The sequence below is a fragment of the Globicephala melas genome, chromosome 14 (assembly GCF_963455315.2).
Source record: "Globicephala melas chromosome 14, mGloMel1.2, whole genome shotgun sequence".
Classification (NCBI taxonomy): domain Eukaryota; kingdom Metazoa; phylum Chordata; class Mammalia; order Artiodactyla; family Delphinidae; genus Globicephala; species Globicephala melas.
The window spans coordinates 60,896,307-60,916,059 of record NC_083327.1 but is presented as its reverse complement, the minus strand read 5'-3'; the positions used below and the strand labels follow the sequence as shown (position 1 = coordinate 60,916,059).

General features: G+C 41.8%; 1 protein-coding gene across 12 annotated transcripts in view; it reads left to right on the top strand.

Annotated features, from left to right (window-relative positions):
• Nucleotides 1–19,753, top strand: part of AHI1 (Abelson helper integration site 1) — a 287,061-nt gene that overhangs the window by 221,176 nt on the left and 46,132 nt on the right. Inside the window, exons 33-34 of one of the 12 annotated variants that reach the window (XR_009558650.2) lie at nucleotides 16,548–16,941; nucleotides 17,067–17,170. The exons of 8 other annotated variants lie outside the window; for them this stretch is intronic. The gene's annotated coding sequence lies outside the window, so the exon portion shown is untranslated. Of the gene's footprint in view, nucleotides 1–6,925; nucleotides 6,944–16,547; nucleotides 17,171–19,753 lie in introns of those variants that run through there. 3 more of the 12 variants (XR_009558648.2, XR_009558652.2, XR_009558654.2) reach the window with 3 other exon arrangements.

Genomic DNA, 19,753 nt, shown 5'->3' with positions numbered 1-19,753 from the left:
GGCTAATGTCCTTGTGCACAAGAATGAAAAGTGACTCCATGTGAGGTACAGTGCGAGTTATTCTGGGGGAAACAGACACAACAGCACAGAACTGGTGAGGCGAGGCTGCCCCGTTCACCATCTTTGGAAATGTTAAAATTGGGCTGCGTCTCAGTATCTCTTCTCTCTGCTGCACAGTCTCTAAAATAACTTGTTTGATGGTGATGGAAAAAAAGCTGAGGGCAAACAGGAATTGGTTTTCTAGGTCACGTACTTTAAGACTTACTGAACACCTAGAGAATCCAACACACAGTATCATCCCCATTCTGGAGGAGCGTCCATGGAGCGCCGTCTCTGAGGGTCTATCGATACAAAAGGAGTGTCTCAGCCTTGGCATCCAAGCTGGAAAGGCTTAGGGATAATTTTTCAAAACTTCTGTCTGAAACTGTTTCATTCTTTCACTGAAGGTTAACATTGGTTCGAAGTACTATTGCCATTCATTTGTGTTGAACTTCATTAGAACAGAGAGAGGGGTAGGGGTAGGAATTGTTTTCTAAACCATAAGACTTGACTCTGGTTCATTCAGGAGAAAAAGGGGTTAAGTCCTCTGGGTAAAACATTGTCAATCACTAGTGACTGCCACCAAGATGAAAAACAAGCTGCACCTGTACATGGGCAATTTAAGAGATTCTGGTCAGCTATTTTTCTCTGGTGCTTTGTTCTGCCAGCTGCCTCTGCTTTGGATGCAGGTGGAAGCATGGACTTTGCTATCTATAAAAAAATTTAATGGTGAAGATCAACTTCCGCTTCACCTCCCCAGGGATCAAAGTTTTGGGGCTCTTTTTTTTTTTTCTTTCCCTGAAAGACTAGTAGAGCAAAGCTCAGATCAGACAATGGACATGTTGTTGAGAAGCCCATTCTCCCCAGAGAAGTAGCAGAAGATCTTTGGTGGGTTATAGTTTTTTTCTTCCCAATTTGAAGAAACTAATAGAAGCAGAGAGATGCATGCCTCCACAGGGTGAGGTTAAGCATCTGCTGGGAGGAGGGCTGGGGAATGACAGCTGGGGAAGACTCGTTACCACCACTACATTTACAGTCGGCCACCATCGTGAGCCTGACAGGGAGCGGGCAAATGCGACATGGAAGTGACAGTCTCTGCGCCTGCCAGTGGGAGAGATGTGCTTCCGTGCAGCCTCATCTCTATGGAAGCGGGATGTCACAAATCTTACATGGGTTGGATTACTTTCCATTGCACAATCAATGACAAGCAAAATGTGTAGGTAGAAAAGAAGCTTAAAAATTGAATGCTCTATGGGCTTCTCTGGTGGCGCAGTGGTTGAGAGTCCGCCTGCTGATGCAGGGGACACGGGTTCGTGCCCCAGTCTGGGAGGATCCCACATGACGCAGAGCGGCTGGGCCCATGAGCCATGGCCGCTGAGCCTGCGCGTCTGGGGCCTGTGCTCCACAACGGGAGAGGCCACAGCAGTGAGAGGCCCGTGTACCGCAAAAAAAAAAAAAAAAAAAAAAAAATTGAATGCTCTGGACTAACCCATACAAGAAGCTTAAGTGACGTGCCTCACCAAAGACATTCTCAAGGTTCTTGTATTAATTCAACAAACACCTGTTGCTACCATGTGCCAGGTTCTAAATTAGTTATTGGACATACAGTGGTTGTTACGAGCTGAATTGTGTCTCCCCAAAATTCATATGTTGAAGTCCTAACCCCCCAGCACTGTATTTGGAGGTAGAGCCTTTAAAGAGGTAATTAGATTAAAATGAGGCCATTAGGGTGGGCGTTAATACAATCTGACTGGTGTCTTCATAAGAAGAAGAAATTTGGACCCACAAGGAAACACCGAGGAAAGACCAGGTGAAGAGACAGAGAGAAGGCGGATGGCCATCTGCTTGCAAAGCAGGGAGACCTCAGAAGAAACCCAACCTGCCGACACCTTGATCTTGGACTTCCAGCCTCCCAGGACTCTGGGAAAACAAATTTCTGTTGCTTGAGCCACCCACTCTGTGGCAGCCGAGCAGATGATTACAGTAGTGAATAAAGCCAGGTCCAAGTCCTCACTGAACTTACAATCAGTTGAAGAACCGACAATGTCATGCCCATTAAGCAGAGGAGAAAGTGACTAAGGGCACTTTTAGGCATTGCCTGGCGAGCCTGACTTAGTAAGAGAACCAGGACCAGGAATTCCAGCTAATCTTTGGACATACTTCATTATGACACCTATGGTCATTACCCTTTATATTTGAATTAAGGGTTAAACAGAATTATCACTGTGCTTCAACATGAGAAAGCAACAAATCCTGCACTGATCACGTGACAGGGGGAGGGGAGAAATCTAACAGATACGACCTAAAAGGTTAAATGGAAAAGAAGCATGTGCCTAGATGAGCATCACATGCAGACACATCACAGATGTGTGGGCTTCAACATTACCAGTAGAAGGAAAGGAAATCTGTATATTTTTATAATCACTACACAGGTGCTTATTTTAGATTGTTTTCTTGAACGTTGTTAGTTTGTTGTTTTTTTTTTAACCTCACTGCCCTATACTTGTTGCCTCAAAGGAAGCATAACATTAGATAAAAATACAGAAGCTGCTATCTGGAGTTCAACAGGTTAAAACAGAGCTAAAAGTAGCTCCTAGGCATGTCATATGGTTGGCTGACTATTTAATCCCCTGATATGTACGAGAAATGGAAGCGTTCTCGTCTGCGTATCTGCCAACTGTCCATGAAGCTTTACTCTTCTCGGGATTTTGGGGGACATGGTCATTGGGAGACTGAGTTTACTAACCCAATGAAAAGTACAAAGTTCTCCTATGCTGACTAGAGAAAACTGTGACAGAATGTATACTTTCTGTTGTGTGGCTGATATACTCATTGTATGTTCAGATATTGTGATTCTGTCCAGACAGGCAAGGACCCCTGTGTGTGTAGAATTGGAAGTAGGTAGGGTCTCAGATAAAGGGAGAACTCACTTACAGTTGTAAAAACACCACCACAGCCCTGAGGGTGGTGTGGAGACCTCGGGCTGGAACCCAGAGTAAGGATCTAATGGAAAAAACTTATGCAAGTGACAGAGTTAAAAATCTCTTTCTCGGTCTTAAGTAGGTCTTATTTTGCCAGATAAAATAAGACCCTCCAGTCAAATCTGAATTTCACATGAACAACAAAAATCATTTTAATTGTAAGTATGTTTCATGCAATATTTGAAACATACTAAAAAAATGTTATTTCTCTGAAATTGAGATTTAACTGGGCGTATTTTACTTGCTAGACCTGGCAATGCTATCTTAATGGCAAATACTAGCTTCATTGTGGAAGGAAAGTAAGATTCAGTCATCTCTGTTTGGGGAGCTGGGCCTAGAGCTGGGTTATGTCATCTGTGAGACTGTGCCCATCTTTCGGGACTGGAACTGAGTAGCCTTTCTGCATAGTATGTGGCACCAGAGTCAGCAGGTTAGAAAGATGAGAAAACTATGCATCATATTACTCCCAGAGCATTTAATGAACCTTCAAGAATGCCCAGGCCTGTGAATTCTCAGCTGTGCCAAGGTGACAAACCTAAGGAAAGGATTTGGGACCATACTTCGGCAGGAGCATTAAAAGCAAGTCCCCTAGGGGACAGCAAGGGCTGAAATCAAGGGGACAAAATTGCAGTCAATTGGCCAGTTAACTTCCCACCTGGGAGACTCTGGGACTTGTTTTATGGAGAGAGGCAAATACTGCTCCCAAGTGTGAAGAACTCTGGAAGAGGGACTTCCCTGGTGGTCCAGTGGTTAAGAATCTGCTTTCCAATGCAGGGGACACAGGTTGCGGGCTCCATCTCTGGTCGGGGAACAAAGATCCCACATGCCACTGGGCAACTAAGCCCACAAGATCTAGAGCCCACGCACCACAATTAGAGAGAAGCCCGCGTGCCGCAATGATCTCGTGTGCCACAACTAAGACCCAACGCAGCCAAATAAATAAATAAATATTAGAAAAAATAAAAAGGAACAAATCTGGCAGAATGCTAAGGCTCCCTGGTTCTGCTGTAGTCACTCCCTCCCTCTTCAGCCAAGGGATTCCTTGATTCATCAGCAAATATTTATAGAGCACCTACCATGTGCCAAGCACTGTGCTAGGTCTGGGAATACAACTACCTCCAGGCATCACCCTCACCCTAGGGAGCCTCTGGTCTCAAGGGGGATCCTCATGCTGCTCTTCTTAGACTCAGCCCTGCGCCCAGGCCTTGCCATCCAGCTGGCATCTCCATTACACAGGCTCATTCAGTTACGATCTTCTCCTCTTCAGCATTGGGGAACCAAAGAGTGCATCACAGACACTTTTGTTGTGGTTTGGGTCCCTGTAATAACTCATCACATGGGCCTGGAGCTCTTTTCTTTCATTCTGGCTTGGAGACGAGCACAGCAGCTCAGTTCTCCCCTCATCCTAAGGCTGTCTGGTCTCTACGTTCAAAGGGTTCCAGGTGTATTCAAGTTAAATAACCACGTCCGGGGTAACCCCCGCTTCCTGTCACTCTCCAGCACATTTCCCTGTTTCATGGTCCTCACTGCATATGTCACTATCTGGAATTGTTTCCCTTGTTCATTTGTGTATTTGTTTATCACCTCTTCCTAAATTAGAATGAATACATCACGAAAGAAGTAAACTCATCTCTCATTCACCATTGTACCTCCAAAGCTTAGAATAGTACCTGACACTGGTGGACACTTAAATATTTATTGAAGGAATAAGAAACAATTAAGTGATCAAACAACCAAATTACCTGTTCCAGGCCACCTGTGACATGCATGGGGTGGATCTCATGCACTGGAACATGGCTACATTTGGAAGATGTTAAACTGTGTCTTCTAAGGATGATGAGCATGTGCTCTGTTTTCTCATGGGGTTATCTGGTGTATCTGTCTTCCTTATCATGGTCAGGGCCACCAGCTGGTCACCCATACTGGGAACCTGGAATCAACATAGTCTCCCCCTTCTCTCTTTCCCTCCCTCTACAGTGAAACTACAACTGAGTATTGTTTCTTCTACTTCAATAGTGGTAGAGCTAGTGAACCTGCTCTCTGCCTCCATCCCCACCTCCTCCAAGTATATTAGTCAAGGTTCTCAGAGAAACAGATCTAATAGGATCAATAGGATGTGTTGTACATATGTGTAAGAGTCTGCTTCTCTTGCCATTCCAGAAACATTTGAAAGAACCCACCTCCCTACACTATGTCCCTTTCTGGCTGAAATACCTAGAGAGATTGCTGTTGTGTGTGTGTATGTATATGTATATAAATGTATTTTTATATTATAAATATATGAGAGAGATTTATTTTAAGGAATTGGCTCACAAAATTGTAGAGGCAGAATTCCTTCCTCTTCGGGTGACCCCAGTCTTTTCTCTTAAAGCCTTCAACTGATTGGATGAGGCTACCTACATTACGCACGGTCATCTGCTTTAGTCAAAGATTTAAATGTTAGTCACATCTAAAAAATACCTCCACGGCAACATCAAGACTGGTTTTTGACCCAAAAAATGGGCACCGTAGCCTAGTCAAGTTGACACATAAAATGAATGGTCACAGATGACTGTCTGCCTCCATCCCAACCTACTCCGGGGTGCTTTCGGGACAGCAGAGGATGGAAAGCTAAAAATTATATTTCTAAGACTCCCTTGCAGCTAGGTAAGGCAGCTCAGGCACAATATTTAAGGGGGTATTGAAAACCTTAGTAATCAAGATAAATAATCTTAATGAAGTATTTTTAAAAATTAAAATATAATGCAATATTACTGTTGTCTTTTGCCTTTGTCCCCAGTGTGGCTTGGCATGGTACTTGGTCCTTAATGTAATTAGGTTTCATCAGTGAGATGCACTCATGTGATACCTGGAAGGCAGAAATGAGGTGGAAGTTATCTTTCTATGCTAGTCTCTGCTGGCAAGTCTAATTGTGCTCCAGCATGCCATCTCTTGCTGTAATGAGGGTTACAAAGTATGGGCTGGGGCATGTACATTTTGCTGTTGCAGGTGGAACGAGCATAGCAAAGCTCTAGAGCCACTACTTACAGTGACAGCAGCTCCTGCCACAGGTAGGGGAAACTTCCTGAAATCTGAAGGTGTCCTCTTGATTCCCCACTTCTCTTACTGAGGCAGGGGTACAATTCCCAAATGGGTCATTCTGCAATTGTGTTCATTCCTAGAGATTGACCTAGAGTCTGCTTCTCTTGTCCTTCCAAAAAGTTTGGAGAAAACTAAATTCCCTATATTATGTTCCTTTCTGGTTGAAATACCTAGAGAGGTCACTGCTCCTTGCACCTGAACCCCGACCAGTGCCATCATCCTTCACATATTCATCCTATCCCTTCCAGCGCTACCATCCTGTTCTTAATTCAGGCCCCCTTTTTAATCTCTCCTCTGCCTTCTCTAGTATGGTTTTCAGATCACTGTCAACTCACCCTCCTTGTGCACTTATTTTTCTACATTCTTTATTCTTCACCGAGATAGAATTATCCTCTTCCCTGTGAGCTCACATCACACTTTACTATATAGATTGACCCTGTTCCCAAAGATTTAGGTAACATTAGCACATCATCTGGGAAGTGTGATGTTAAAAATCCAATATTGAAAATCTATAAAATTTCTTTAAATTCTCAAGGAGCTTACATTTATTTTCTACCTTCCATCTCTGCTGAATTCCTCACTTCTTGATTTCACACATTCTGCATATTCTCACAAGGCCTTTTTATGCACAGAAGAACTTACTGAACAGTTGAGTGTAAGCAAGTTCTTAAAAAAAAAAAAAAAAAATCCTGTATCTTCTCTGCCATGCTGCTCAGGTCTCCCTGATTTCATCCTTTCTTGTCCGTTCACTGCCCTGCTCTCTCTCAGAAAGAAAATTCTTCAATTTTCTAATGTACTTCATTTCTTCCACCCTCTCGTTATAGACCTTGTCTTATGTTTCCACATCCAGTTGACCAATCATGGTTTTCTTCCTGTGAAGTGGCATTGCTTCCCAAAGAGGACTTCTTCTACAGCTCAGTTTGGGTAGATGAGCGGGCAAAACTAAGTTACTCTAAATAATTGTATCAAGATTGTGGGAGTTCACAGGAGCAGTCTGGGAGAAGAGGTGAGAAAGGCACCAGTGAGGAGAAGGACCAGGAGAATGACTGGAAGCCTGGATACTCCATGAGGTCGTCTGGCCAATGAGAACTCCTAAGGAGGTAGGGGAAGGACATTCAAGAACAGAAATGTATGCTATTAAATTGAAGCGCTGGAGACAGAACACATAGTGTTCAGGAACTCTGGCTGCGGGTTGCTGACTGTTCAAAATTCAGCTCTACCACTAACTAGCTCTGCAACTGGCAAGTTCCTTAACCTCTTTTATCTTCAATTTTTTGTGTAAAATAGGATAATAATTGTTTTTTTAAAAGCCTGTATCCAATGACTACTGAAGGATTAAATAAGATAATATATGAAAAGTGTCTGACAAAACAAGCCAGTTGTCTGGAAATGTTGCTATGATGATGATGTTAACAGCAATGCTGAACAGGTGCTGTTACTGCTGCCATGTAAATCATCATTGCGTCCCCAAATCTTCAATTAAAAGTCTATGAATTTGATATTAAAATATTTAAAATATTAATAACTGAATTTCCCATTCTGGTTGAAGTAATAGTGAAAACAAGGGCAAGAAAATCCATAAACTGACCTAATGTAGCAGAAGCAATTGCTCTTGAACACAAGCATGCAAGCTCCTTGGGGAATAACCAGAATCTTGGAGTTTGACTTTCCTGACATTGGGGATAGAGGACTGAGTCAATTGTACCCACATCTTGAAAGGGCAGGAAGAATCCAGCTGATATTTGAATAACTATTCTTCAAGCATTCACTATGGAGATGGCCATTGCATGGCAGGCAGGCTGCCCTTCCCCACTTCTCTGGTTGTCACTGGCAGCACTGCTGTGTTGAGAAGGATTCTGAAGTCATGCCCAAGCTCAAGTTGAGCCGGTAGGGCCTTGACTGATTAAGGACCCCTGTCATGACCCAGAAATGTTCTATGTCTGGGGTCATCAAACTATAGCCCAAGGCCAAATCCAGCCTACCACCAGTTGTTGTATAACCCATGAGCTAAGAACGATTTTTACATTTTGGAATGGTTGAAAAAATGTTTAAAGACAATACTATTTTATAGAGCATGAAAATGATATGAAATTCAAATTTCACTGTCCATAAATAGTTTGAATTTGGTCAACAAAAACAGTTGTAGAAAATTATTTTTCACTCTTGTCATAAAAATTCTGATTTTTATCTTTTGGCCCAGAAAGTCTAAAATATTTACTATCTGGCCCTTTATAGAAAAAGACTGCCACCCCTATTTTACCTGATCCAGAGGAGTCAGTGTATTGCCACAAAGTGTCTTCTCTTCCTCTCACCCTCAAGGCTGTGCTTATTTTTTTTTTATTGGAATATAGTTGATTTACAATATTATCTTAGTTACAGGTGTACAGCAAAGTGATTCAGTTTTATATATATATGTATTCTTTTCAGTTTATTTTCTATTGTAGGTTATAGTAAGATATTGAATATAGTTCCCTGTGCTATACAGTAAATCCTGTTGCTTATCTATTTTATGTATAGTAATTTGTATCTGTTAATCCCATACTCCTAATTTATCCTTCCCCTCCTCCCTCTTCCCCCTCTCCCCTTTGGTAACTATAAGTTTGTTTTCTATGTCTGTAAGACTGTTTCTGTTTTGTATATAGATTCATTTGTATGTGCTTATTATTTTTAACTTGCTTTTATCATATAAATATTGTGGGTGGGAGCCCAAGAGACCTGTGGATTTTCTTTCTTTTGGTAGAAAATTTCTTTTTAAAATTATTCCTTAATGACAAGTTTGGGATAAGTCAATAATGCATGCTGATTGACTTTTTTTAAATCAAATACTACAAATGAGTCAGTCGCTCTCATCATCCTCTGCGTTACAGGGCCACACCATTGTCATGATGAAACATTCTTGGTGTTTCTTCTACTTTCATGGTGACTGCTGGGTCTACTTTATCTAATTTTTATGCCTTTATTTTTTAAAAAAAGCTTTCTTAGACTCTGCACACCACCACCCACTCCTCTCTGACAAATTGCAGACACCTGAAAAGTATTTTCTTTCTTAGTGAGAAGTAGAACTTGGATACAGTACCTGCTGGATGGGTACAGTGCTTTCACTACAGCCTTGACCTTGCACATTCCCCATTCCCAGAAGCCAGGCACCTTCCTCTTCCACCTGAGCTACCCGTTGCCCTTTCTCTAGAAAAACTGTGTGAACTTTGAATTTTTTCGAAGTAATAATTTTCCTGATAATTACATTATAATATCGCTGGAGCTTATCTTTATTTCTGATTGATCTTCAGTTGGCACCAACTCCTAAAACTTTCTCCTTCTAGGCCCCACCCCTGTGTCCCCCACTGCAGTTAATGATCTATTAACAAATGCATAAGAGCTTTAATGGAGTTGCCATTTAAAAAAGAAGCCTGTGGAGATTTTTTCAGAGGAGAGAAAAATCCTTCAGGGAGTGAAAATAATACCCTAATTGTAGGTTCTGGGGATTTTGATTTCTTCTTCAGAATTTCTTAGCCCTTCTTTTCTGAAAACATATTTCCTGAAGCCTATTTACTCATTTATCAACCATTTACTTTCTTTTCCTTAATTGATTTTTACAAAAGCAACATCTGCTCTTTGTGACAAGTCAAACAATGGAGTTATAAAGAAAATCACCCTCCCCTCCTTTCTCCAACCTCTCTCGCTGGGTTAGCCGAGGATTGCACCTAGGATTTCTTTCATCCACTTCACTACATTCAGATAGACAAAAACAAATGCAAAGAGTTATTTGCTGTCTACCTTTTACAAATAATAGGGGTGTTCCATACATATCACTCTGAAATTATAATCAGTGTGCATAAATATAACTCATTCTTCTTAGTAGTTGTATATTATTTAATGGTAGAGCTCTTGATGTCTCTGTTGATAGACGGTCAATTCAACAAAGATTTACTTTGCACAAAATAAATGCTAGACTCTTTGATAAATGCTGGGGAGAGAAAAATTAATAATGCATCACCTTTGATGAAGTCAAGGTCCTGTGGAAGAGATTAAACAAATGATTTCATGTGAACACAAAGTTCTACAATGAGGGGTGTACAGTTATACTGAGAAGAGATAGAGAACTAGAGGGAGATTTAGATTCATCTAAGGATGAAACTTGACAGACAAGGTGGGAAGGCACAGGCTTAGAGAACAGCATGTGCAAAGCCAAGAAAGTGTGATGGAACATGGCGCCCTCAGGAAACTGGCTAATGCACAGTGTGGAGCAGCTGGAAAAGGGCAGAATGGTAGGTTGGCACAGAAGTGAATGGACTTGTATACCAAGCTAAAGAATCTGAACACATCCAGTGGGCTGAGAGTAAAACAAGGACATTACAAGGATTTTAGCAAGAGAACAAGGTCCTGGTTTTACAAAGATATCTGGCAGATGAACTTGGGAGGAAAGACCAGATATAACAGGAGATGGCAAGAAGCCACTGACATAATCTAGTCAAGAGAGGATGAGGGACTGAGGCAGGGCAGTGGCCAAAGAAGGGAGGGTAGAGAATCAGATTCACTTTTTGAGTTTGACCCAGTAGGACTTGTGGGTAGACTGGAGAGTGTTGGTGCAGGAAAGCTTTTAGCTTGGGCAATCAGATGTACCCATTGAAGGAAACACAGGAGAGGTGATAACTTCTGTTTTGTACATGTTGAGTTTGAGGTGCCTGTGGAAACATCTTGGGCTCTTTGAACATTTTCCAAATATGTGGCAAAGATGGCCATTGTAAAGTATTCATTTAACTTTGTGATAGGTTTTCCCCCTTCACAGAGAAAAAGGAATGAAATGACTCAATGGGGTTGCAACCATGGACTCTAATCTCAGGAGGTGGGAGCCACACAGCCCCAGGGACTCTACTGCATGCTCAGTGCCCCTGAGTAAATTCACAAAGTGCCTCTTCTAGGTGACAACCTGCAAAAACATGATCTCTGTGTAGATTAATAAGTAAATGACATCCTTCCACTGGGCGGAATCATGCATGGCAGAGGGTGTTGCTAGGAGAGTGGACTGTGGGTAAGATTCCATCGAGCCACCCCCACCAGTCAAGCACTTGTGTGCAGGTCCCCATCTGCACAAGCATAGGCAGAAGCCCACGGTCATCAGTGACCTCTTAATTGCCTAATCCAACTGATACTTATCAATTCACCTCTTACTTTATTCAGTAAACACACAATACTCCACTCTGTGACACCAAGAACACCATAATGAGCAAGACTTGCCCTCAAGTTGCTCTCAGATCAGTAGGCAAGTCTGAAGTGACAGCCTCCAAACCTCACTATCACATGATGAATGATTTCAAACTGATAGGTGCAAAGTATAGCAGTGTGAGAAAAAGAAAAGCTACATTGGGCAGACTTACAGAAAGCTTCAGGGAGCAAAAGGCAGAGAGAGTCTTCTGGCGTTAGCAGGAATCCCCAAGGTGGACAGGGTTCCCAGAAGGATCTTCCACAGAAGGGAAGGCCGTAGTTCCCAGACACGGTCAGGAGAATCATCTGGAGAGTTTTAAGGTATCAGCAAAGGAGATATTTGCAATGAAAAAAATCTGACAGTGTATGGAATATTACAGAATTTATCTGTGGAGAACACTGCTCTTTCTTTTTTGGGTGGACACACATTAATATTGTTTTTTAAATACAAGGCCCAGGAACTTGGCTGGAGGGGGAGACTGATGCAAAAAGGACTAACCTCCTCTGTGAACCAAAGGTGGGCCTCTCAGAGGCTGAGGAAGATGCCTCCAATTCAGACATCTTCTGGGTTGTTCCCAGAGGAAGACCCAGAATAGGAGATGATTTTGGAGGGTTGGAGAGGAGAGGCAGTGACTTATTAGCTTGGGCTGCTGTTAAAGAGTACTGTAGACTGGGTGGCTTAAACAACAAACATTTATTTCTCACAGCTCTGGAATCTGAGAAGTCTAAAATGAAGGTGCCAGTGGATTCAGTTCCTGGTGAGGGCCCTCTTCCTGGTTTGTAGACAGCCACCTCCTTGCTATGTTCTCACATGAGAGAGACAGAGAGAAACTCTGGTCTCTCCTCTTTTTATAAGGGCACTAATCCCATCGTGGGGCTCCATCCTCATGACCTCATCTAAACCTAATCATCTCCCAAGGGTCCCACCTCCAAATAGATATGCATCACATTTGGAGGTTAGGGTGTCAACATGTGAATTTGGGGGGAATACAAGCATTCATTTGATAGCAGGTAGGAACCTGATACTGGGGGAGGGGAGGAGAGAGAAGATGGGAAGAGGGCACTCTGGGGCAGGGAGCAGATAAGGTCAGGGCATAAAGACAGCAATAACCATCCTGTTACTCCTCTAATGGTGGGAAGGGTCAAGTCCTTCAAGGAGAAGTGGTGTCATATTGAATAATACCTTGTTTCCTATTCTGCCTTTAGTCTTTCCTGTGTCACTAGGTAAGCTTTATTATCCACTAATTAGTGTCAGCCTGGTGGTGGTGATACCCTGGGGAAAGTAGGGAGGTGGGGATCATTTGAAACAAAGACAGGACAGGGAGGGGCTTCCCTGGTGGCACAGTGGTTGAGAGTCCACCTGCCGATGCAGGGCACACGGGTTCGTGCCCCGGTCCGGGAAGATCCCACATGCCATGGAGCGGCTGGGCCCGTGAGCCATAGCCGCTGAGCCTGCACATCCGGAGCCTGTGCTCCGCAACAGGAGAGGCCACAACAGTGAGAGGCCCGTGTACCGCGAAAAAAAAAAAAAAGTAAAAAACAGATCCAACATGTAGTCAGATTTGGCTCTTCCCTGTTACAAGACCACCAAACTGATCAAGGAAAAAGTAAAGGGCAGGAGCTGGGGTAGTAGGAAAAAGAAAAAACAAGGAAGATCTCAGAATCTCTTTCCCTTTAACCCAGGAATCCTCAGAGGCTTTTAGAAGGAAAATGAAATTCCCATGGAAATATATATCATGGAAGATTGAGTTCTTTCTGGTGGTTAGAATTATTTCTTTGATTCCGAAAGGCTGAAGGAAAAGTAAAATATAAATACAGATTTCCTTTCTGTGTCTGTCTGTCCCCGAGAATTCTGTTTCTGAAGGTTTGGGGTGGGGTCGTGCCCAGATGGCTCTGATGGAGCACCGGGTTTGGGGACCACTGCCATAGACTATGGGGACCAGGACCGTTTCAAGGAAGTGCGGTTTTTGTTGTAGAAAGCTCAGTCTGGTGGCAGGGTGGTGGTGGAGTGATGGGGCAGGGACCGGGTGGAAGGCCGGGTCATGAGACCTGGTGATGGCCCTCCTGAGGCTCCCTGTATGTGCTCCCACCATCCGTCCTGCCGGTTTGCATTCTCATCGTCTCCCTGGGAGTGAGCGTTCTCCCTGGCAGCAAGGTGTCTTCACTTGAATTCCCACTGTCGTCGAACGAAGATAAAGAGCGGCGTGTTTGTCTTTCATCAGGACGCCATCTCTGAAAGACAGGGACAGAGTCAAGGCCACACGGACCTACTCCTGGCTTTGGGATCCTGCTAGCTTCTAGTTTCTGTATCTTATCAGAAAGTCAGGAAATTGCTAAAGCAAATACCTGCTTTTTGCATTAGGCTGGGCACAGCTTGAGTTTCAAAAGAGGAACCTGGCTCCTTCCTTAATTAAAGGGTTTCTGTATTTCCCTACTTTTTAGTAAAATGCTGAAAAGAAACGCGGATGCTGCTGTTCTTACAAAATGATATTTTAAATGTGTCCTTAATTAAAGCCGAGTCTTAAGGCAAACCTTTGTGGGGTTCCTTTTCCCCTTAGAAGTGCATCCCGTGCTCTAAATGTGAGGGACAGAACAATTACGGGGCATAATAAAAGGAATTATGTCTAAATGTACCCAGCCTCCACCCCCTGCACCTCCCTTTTTAATGTACATGTGGGCAATACCAGGAAACAAGCCGGGCACAGTATTTGCTGTCTTCATATCTCCACTCCTCTATTTGGAGTCTTGGGTAAACATGCCCCCAGCCACGGAGCTCAGCCGTGTGTGAGCCCCGCAGCCTTCCACCGTCAGGCACCTCCCCTGTAAATTCTGATTAACATCTCTCAAATCCATGGCAATCTTTCGGAGTCAAAGAACAAAAGAGACTGTACCGGAACTTAAAACAGTACCTGCCTTACACAGGAAAAGCCTTCAATACATCGTTCTTTTACAAACATCAGGAGAAAACTTCTACTAGAAGAGTCATCTCACTCTGTTCATGGGTACTTTAACACATAGGTCTCAAACATATACATACATATATATATATATGTATATGGAAGCTGTAGATAGTATAGGCATAAATGTGATATTATTAATGCTATGTAATCCTTCTGCTATAGGATGGAGTAATACATGTATCACATATAAATACATGCCTCATAATATGGACTGTTACACATCATGCTAAGATCTGTACTATTAATAACTGTGTATCATTCCAAATGCTAATTGTCATTTTTCAGAGTCCAAGCATTTGTTTTGGAAGAACAAGGCCACAGCTCACATTGTTCTAACCGTGTGGCCAGCTGCTGGCTTTACCACAATGAGACCCATTGTTGGGTAAATGGAGTCCCTCAGGTGAATGTAATTATGCAAATCCCTCCCTAACTACCAGCACTCCCTTGGCCCTCCCCACCCACCCACCCCCCCCACCCCCCGCGGCCTCCCACCAGTGGGAACACTGTCACATTTCATTATGGGAGGCTTCCCTTATTTGCTGGGAGTGTCCCCCTCCTCATTCTCAGGCCTGATGGCCAGAACTGGCTATGCAGGCTCTACCCCCATAGGCCTGCTGGTCCCACTAAGGAACTCCTAGAAGACCAAATCCTTTTCACCAGCCGATAAATTTCTTCACAATGTGTCAGACATTGGCAAACATATCCTTTAATTCCCTAGCGTGTCTACCTCCTGATTCAAGGCAGGCCTGCACACAGATAATTCTAAGGTCAGAGTCCAGAGAGGTGGAATGAGGCTCCTTTGCGAAAGATGCTGGAAGTTATGTAGCCCCATGGTTAAGTGACACACACACACACACACACACACACACACACACACACACACACACACACACACACACACACACACACACACACACACACACGCTACTCTTCTTAATTCACTCTAGAACAACCCTCTGTGGTGATTGAATATTAGCATCCCCCAATCCACAGACAGGAGAAAACTAAGCTACATTTGCTTATTTATTGACACAACCATAAACATACCTAGAAACAGAGAACCTGGACAAATAGATCTCTTGAAAATCCCCATCTTTTAAAATTTACATGAGTCGCAGGGCTCATATTTTCCACATTTTTGGTGATTTCCCACAGTCACCAAAATAGAACTCTGCCTACAGTGGGTCCTGCATAAATGTGAGGGAACACAAATTAACCCCTTTTTACTTTCTAGAACTAGCGCAATGTAATAAGAATATTCGTTTAATAAATTACTTCTCAACATTCTGTAAGTCTTCGCCCTACTCTCTGCTAAGTTTTAACTATTGAGAGAATTTGAATGTAAAGTCAGATGTAATGACAGTGAACCAAAGAATACTTTTCTGGAGAAAATAAAATATCCAAAGGAGTTTAAAAACACAGAACTGCTAATTACAAAATTTATTTATGTTAAATCTAACTTAGCTTTGATAGCAAGATGATCATCAAAGAATGAGATATTCTAAATGCCAGAGGCTCTGTAAAATTTGTAAATTATCAGTGAGGATATGAGACTAAGCTTTGGTTAGCAAAATGAGAGGGGAGGGGCTTCCCTGGTGGTGCAGTGGTTGAGAGTCCGCCTGCTGATGCAGGGGACACGGGTTTGTGCCCCGGTCCAGGAAGATCCCACATGCTGTGGAGCGGCTGGGCCTGTGAGCCATGGCCGCTGAGCCTGCGCATCCAGAGCCTGTGCTCCACAATGGGAGAGGCCACAACAGTGAGAGGCCCGCGTACCGCAAAAAAAAAAAAAAAAAAAAAAAATGAGGGGAGGAAAGAGGTCAGACTTACTGGCAAAGAACTCTCATAATTCAGAGCCAAGACCAGACATGAGGGAGATTATCAGGGAGGATGCTCCCTTATTCCTTTATTCACACAAAAGCTGTATGACTATTGTGGGATGGAATTGGAAGAAATAGAATATATGTGGGAGTAAATGAATAGGTTTCTGTGTTTTTTTTAAGCTTTTCCTGGTTCCTGCAGCTCTAGTTTTAAAAAAGAAAAAGAGATCTGGGCTCTGGTAATAAAAGATATTTTTGCATCATCTTTATGTTAATTCAAGGGCTCTTATGTTTAGGTAGATGAAATAAAAATAAATTTATGTATTGGAACCTACTGCGAAAGAGTCAAGATTTCTATAATGGTATCTATCGCATGTAGGAAATAAGCAGATTTTCCCACTGAACTGTTTAATCACAACCAGCTTATAGTTTAAATTTTTCATTATTTTTATCTGTCATTTGTTTAGTCCTTTGCATTGGCCATAAACTGTGCCAGGTACTTTATTCATCGGAACCTCTTTACTCCTCAAAGCCATCACATGAAGAGTTATTATCTCCGTTTTACAGAAGAGGAAACTGAGGCCCAGCTACATCAAGGAAAACACATAAACAAGAAAAGAAATAAATCCATCATGAAACAGGCCCTAACATTTCAAGATCCAGGGGATTCCTGCCTTTTGTGGCCTCTTCTCTGCCGTTCCCTCAGGGAGAGCTTGGTGGAAGTGACTCCGGGCACGGGAGTTTGGAGCCAGGAAAGCCCATGTGTCAACTCTCAGGGTCCCGAATGAAGATGAGATGGGCCAGCCCTTGCTGAAGAGGCCACCAGTAAAACCTGCCAAGATGTCACAGGGACATCCTGCGGTCAGTCCTAGGGAACTGAACTTCTTTTTTCTAAAATTGCAACGATATTTATTAAGATTTCTTAAAACTGCTTTTAATTCTCTTTAGTGTCATGATTCCATTTGGAAATTTTTCTTGTTTCCTAGATGTACCTGGTATGTTGTGATATGTTTACAAATGGGATAAGGAAAAAAAACTAAAATAATGGGAAAAAAGCACCTGTATAAAAAAAATGGCCTCGGTGAGGCAGGTAAGGAATTGCATCCAATATTCCTTATATGAAACACAATTTTGCATCTTTTTGACCGGTTGTGTACATGGATTTTAATTGATCCTGGCCGCAGCACTGTATTGACAGTCAGGTATCTTGCCCTAAGTTTATTATCCATATCAGTTTCATTAAGGGAGTGAATAACCAAGAGCCACGTCATATCAGCTCTGTAATATAGAAGAGCAAATGGTCTGTCAGTCTTGGGTAAGAACTGCACTGAAAGTATTTTTGAGGCCATAGGTAGTTATTTTTATGAAATTCTTACTGCAGTAACACCTTGCTAGCTAACAGCCACTGCTTTCTCCAGGGCTTCTTTCTAGAATCGCCACCTCAGGGCTCAGTGGCATTCTGGGAGACCAAGGCTGGAGCTATGCTGTCTTCAGAAAGCTCAGTTGTACCTGGTCTTTCAAGATATTCGAAAACCAAGAATGTGAGCACTTCAAAAAAAAACCCCACATCTCAACTTCAAAGATTTTAATAACCCGTCAGAAAGACAGTTTTGCCACTACAGGAGGAGGAGGCAGGAACTAGAAACCTCTTTCTTGTGTTGTAGTTTTGGACTTTGGTATTAAACGGAGATGGGCACTTGTAGTTTTCACAGTGGAGAAGGCAAAAGCAGGTGGGTTGTGACTCTGACATCTCTTCCACCTAAAGTTGTCAGCTTGGAAACACTGCTGCCTATTGATCCCAAGCCAGAGCAGTGGTTTCGGGGTTGTTCGAGGGGTTTTTGGGGGCTGCCAGGTTGACAACAATGGAAAGTGTAGAAATGTCAACCAAACAAAAGAAAAATCCCACCATGTTATTATTAATCTTTAAAAAGGAAAGCCTGTTCCCTGATACCAGTTGGAAAAACCTACAGCAGGGCAGTCAATCCCTTTGCTCCCTCCCCTCTGACCAAACTGGGGAACTAAAGCAATCAGACAAGTGTAAAATGGTTGAGAGGTGGGACAAAGCGTATCCAAAAGGTCAGATTTTCCCATATTCTTAGAAAAAGGTATCTTTGTAACTAGGGTAAAGTGCACAGTTATCAGATAAAGGCCAGTGAAGCAGCATGTACAATGGAATGACTAATAAATAAATTATTTATTATAAACTATTATTTATAAAAATAAACTATTATAATAAATAAACTATTTTTAAATAAACTATTATTTATAAAAATAAATAGTTTATTATTTGATGGTGATGATTCATACAACAAAGTGCCAATAAGTGACTCAATACTCAATCCCTATTTGGAAGATTTTTTGAAGCTTGCATGGAAATGAGAACAATCATTAACCTGAATAATTTTCTCATGTATATATAGAAAGTCGACGCATCTCCTGGCTTAAAAAATAAGTAAATAAATCAATCTATTTAAAAATTTTTTTTTCCTATTTTTTTCTTTGTTATCCCTATTCCAGAAATTTCTAGGGTCCATTAAAAGCTGTTCTTTGAACAATGAAGAGTTGGTAACTGCATCAGCTTTCTCTTCAGCATTACCTATGCTTTATTACTTTTATTAAGGAAATATAAAGTAACAGTAAAGAAAATTTGGAAGATAGAGCAAATCTCAACTACTTTCACTTTTTAAAATTCGCTTCTAATGCTAATGATACACATGCTCAGGTTTTGCATGATAGCTAGTTTAGTATCTGCCAAAGAATATACCCTGCTTTCTTCTACTGAACATTGCATAGTAAGCATTTTACTTGCTTTTTGTAGGTTACATAGTACGTCATAAACTGCCTTGTTCCACAATTTAATTAATGCCCTAGTGTTTTCTTCCTTTATTTCTTCCTTCTTTTCTTCCTTCCAACTTCTTAACTTCCTACCCTCTTTTCTTCTTTCCTTTCTGCCCGTCACAAGTCCCACTGTTTCTTATTTATTTTGTCTTTTTTATGCCAAGTTTCTGGAAATACGATTACTGTGTCAAGGCAAATGATGATTTTTATGGTTCTTTATATATGGTGCTAACTTGTTTTCCAAAATATTTGTAGCAATTCCCACTGCCAGCAGTGGTAGATGAGTGTACCAAATTCCATAAGCCTCCTCTGACAGTATGTTTAAGTTGTTCAAAAATCCTAATTGTTATTTTTATGTATCTTTTAAGTTTTTAACAAGGTTCATAATTTTAAGTCTTTTTGTTTGCTAATTATGCTTCCTCTTGTTCAAATCATTCATTTATCTACTGGGATTTTTTTTTTTTCTTACCAATTTGTATAAAGTCTTTCAGTCGTAAAGAATGTGCTGTCTTTATCATATGTGCTCTATCCATCTTTTCACAGCCTTTTGTATGTCTGTTTACTTTGGTTGAGGAAGATGTTTTTATGGAGATGTAAAGATTTGCAAAGTCTCTTTAGCTAAATCTATAGACTTCTAGTTTTTAGATTCTGTCTTTTACTTCTAAGGTAATCAAAAGCAATCCAGCATTTAGATATTTGATAAATATTAAACTCTTTTTCTATACGTTAAAATATTTAGGTTTTTACTGTGTTACACAGTGTACAGTTAAGATATACATGGATTTTCTGCTCCAGTCATTAATCACTAACCACTATCCCTTTTCTTCCTGGTCAT